Below are 3,778 nucleotides of genomic sequence, written 5' to 3' on the forward strand. Positions count from 1 at the left end.
GATTTCAGCATCACCAAAAGCTCAGGAATTGTTTTCGTCATCCCTTGCATACTATAGTACATCACGAAGTTCCTGTAACTTGGTGATGGTGACTAGAGAACTCTGTCAATCACTATCTTATCTGGAAGATTAACTCCCACTTGATTCAAGCGATTGTAGTACCCAGACAATCTAAGCACATGCTCACTGCTTGAGCTATTCTCCTCCATCTTTTAGCTATAGAACTTGTTGGAGACTTCATATCTCTCAACTCGGGTATTTGCTTGAAATATTAACTTCAACTCTTGGAACATCTCATATGGTCCATGACGTTCAAAATGTCTTTGAAGTCCCAATTCTAAGCCGTAAAGCATGGTGCACTAAACTACTCCCTCCATTCCTTTATCTAAGGTGTATTATTTTTGGTACGGTGACCAAGACACATAATTATGGACGTGTTAGGACGAAATTACCCTTGGCAAATTTATTGGTTAGTGGCAAGTACATCAGTTAGTATAGGATAGTAAGGTATAAATGCAATCGACATGGAGATAGTTTCCTTCTTTTGCTACAAGGAGAGATACAGACAATCAAAAGAGAGATACTTTCCTTTTTCTGGAAGGCTAACAAGGGAATTATGAGGAATTACAAGAAATGCACCTTACATTATGGAATTTTATCAAAAAACAAATACACCTTTTATAAAGGAATGGAGGGCGTATCAAGTAGTCATCATATTAAGCTAGCCAAACGTTCATAACGTCTGCATCTGCTCCTGCAATAGTTTTGTCACCTAGTGGTGCATCAAGAACATAATTCTTCTGTGCACCAATGAGGATAAACCTCAGATCACGGACCGAGTCCTCATCATTGGTACTAAAATCTTTCAACTTAGTTTTCTCTAGGAACACATATAAAAACATAGGGAAGCAACAACACGAGCTATTGATTTACAACATTATTTGCAAAATACTATCAGGACTAAGTTCATGATAAATTAAAGTTCAATTAATCATATTACTTAAGAACTCCCACTTAGATAGACATCCCTCTAATCATCTAAGTGATCACGTGATCCAAATCAACTAAACCATGTCCGATCATCACGTCAGATGGGGTAGTTTTCAATGGTGAACATCACTATGTTGATCATATATACTATATGATTCATGCTCGACCTTTCGGTCTTCAGTGTTCTGAGGCCATATCTGCATATGCTAGGCTCGTCAAGTTTAACCTGAGTATTCTGCGTGTGTAAAACTGTCTTACACCCGTTGTATTTGAACATAGAGCTTATCACACCCGATCATCACGTGGTGTCTCGGCACGAAGAACTTTCACAACGGTGCATACTCAGGGAGAACACTTATACCTTGAAATTTAGTGAGAGATCATCTTATAATGCTACCGTTAATCAAAGTAGAATAAGATGCATAAAAGATAAACATCACATGCAATCAATATAAGTGATATGATATGGCCATCATCAACGTGTGCCTTTGATCTCCATCTCCAAAGCATTGTCATGATCTCCATCGTCACCAGCATAACATCATGATCTCCATTATCTTGATCTATACCAATGTGTTGTCACATGGTCGTCTCGCCAACTATTGCTCTTGCAACTATTGCTATCACATAGAGATAAAGTAAAGTAATTATTTGGCGCTTGCATCTTATGCAATAAAGAGACAACCATAAGGCTTCTGCCAGTTGCCGATAATTTCAACAAGACATGATCATCTCATACAACAACTTATATATCATCACTTCTTGACCATATCACATCACAACATGCCCTGCAAAAACAAGTTAGATGTCCTCTACTTTGTTGTTGCAAGTTTTACGTGGCTGCTATGGGCTGAGCAAGAACCGTTCTTACCTACGCATCAAAACGACAACGATATTTCATCAAGTTAGTATTGTTTTAACCTTCAACAAGGACCGAGCGTAGCCACACTTGGTTGAACTAAAGTTGGAGAAACTGACACCCGCCAGCCACCTATGTGCAAAGCACGTCGGCAGAACAAGTCTCATGTAAGTGTACGCGTAATGTCGGTCCGGACCGCTTCATCCAACAATACCGCCTAACCAAAGTATGACATGTTGGTAAGCAGTATGACTTGTATCGCCCACAACTCACTTGTGTTCTACTCGTGCATATAACATCTACGCATAAACCTGGCTCTGATACCACTGTTGGAGAACATAGTAATTTCAGAAAAATTCCTACGCACACGCAAGATCATGGTGATGCATAGAAACGAGAGGAAAGAGTTTCGTCCACGTACCCTCGTAGACCGTAAGCGGAAGCGTTATAACAACGCGGTTGATGTAGTCGTACGTCTTCACGATCGACCGATCCAAGTAACGAACGTACGACACCTCCGTGATCTGCACACGTTCAGCTCGGTGACGTCCCACGAACTCACGATCCAGTAGAGTTTCAAGGGAGATTTCCGTCAGCACAACGGTGTGATGACGGTGTTGATGAAGCTACTCACGCAGGGCTTTGCCTAAGCACCGCTACGATATGACCGAGGTGGATTATGGTGGAGGGGGACATCGCACACGGCTAAAGATCAATGATCAACTTGTGTGTCCATGGGGTGCCCCCCTCCCCCGTATATAATGGAGTGGAGGAGGGGGAGGGCCGACCCTCAACTATGGCGCGCCCTGGGGAGTCCTACTCCCACCGGGAGTAGGATTCCCCCCTTCCATGTAGTAGGAGTAGGAGAGAAGGAAAGGGAAAAGAGAAGAGAAGGAAGGAGGGGTGCAGCCCCTCCCCCCTAGTCCAATATGGACTAGGCCTTGGGGGGGCGCAGCCTCCCCTCTCTCTTTCCCCTAAAGCCCAATAAGGCCCATATACTCCCCGACGAATTCCCGTAACTCTCGTGTACTCCGATAAATACCCGAATCACTCGGAACCTTTCCGATGTCCGAATATAGTCATCCAATATATCGATCTTTACGTCTCGACCATTTCAAGACTCCTCGTCATGTCCCTGATCTCACCCGGGACTCCAACAAACTTCGATCGTCAAATCACATAACTCATAATACAAATCGTCACAAAACGTTAAGCGTGCAGACCCTATGGGTTCGAGAATTATGTAGACATGACAGAGACTCATTTCCAGTCAATAACCAATAGCGGAACCTGGATGCTCATATTGGCTCCTACATATTCTACGAAGATCTTTATCGGTCAAACCGCATAACAACATACTTTGTTCCCTTTGTCATCGGTATGTTACTTGCCCGAGATTCGATCGTCGGTATCTCAATACCTAGTTAAATCTTGTCACCGGCAAGTCTCTTTACTTGTTCCGTAATGCATCCTCCCGCAACTAACTCATTAGTCACAATGTTTGCAAGGCTTATAGTGATGTGCATTACCGAGAGGGCCCAGAGATACCTCTCCGACAATCGGAGTGAAAAATCCTAATCTCGATCTATGCCTACTCAACAAGTACCATCGGAGACACCTGTAGAGCACCTTTATAATCACCCGGTTACGTTGTGACGTTTGGTAGCACACAAAGTGTTCCTCCGGTATTCGGGAGTTGCATAATCTCATAGTCACAGGAGCATGTATAAGTCATGAAGAAAAGTAATAGCAATATACTAAACGATCAACTGCTAAGCTAACGGAATGGGTCAAGTCAATCACATCATTCACCAATGATGTGACCCCGTTAATCAAATGACAACTCATGTTATGGCTAGGAAACATAACCATATTTGATTCAACGAGCTAGTCAAGTAGAGGCATACTAGTGACACTTTGTTTGTCTAT

This window comes from Triticum aestivum, chromosome 5B (assembly GCF_018294505.1).
Source record: "Triticum aestivum cultivar Chinese Spring chromosome 5B, IWGSC CS RefSeq v2.1, whole genome shotgun sequence".
Taxonomy (NCBI): Eukaryota; Viridiplantae; Streptophyta; class Magnoliopsida; order Poales; family Poaceae; genus Triticum; species Triticum aestivum.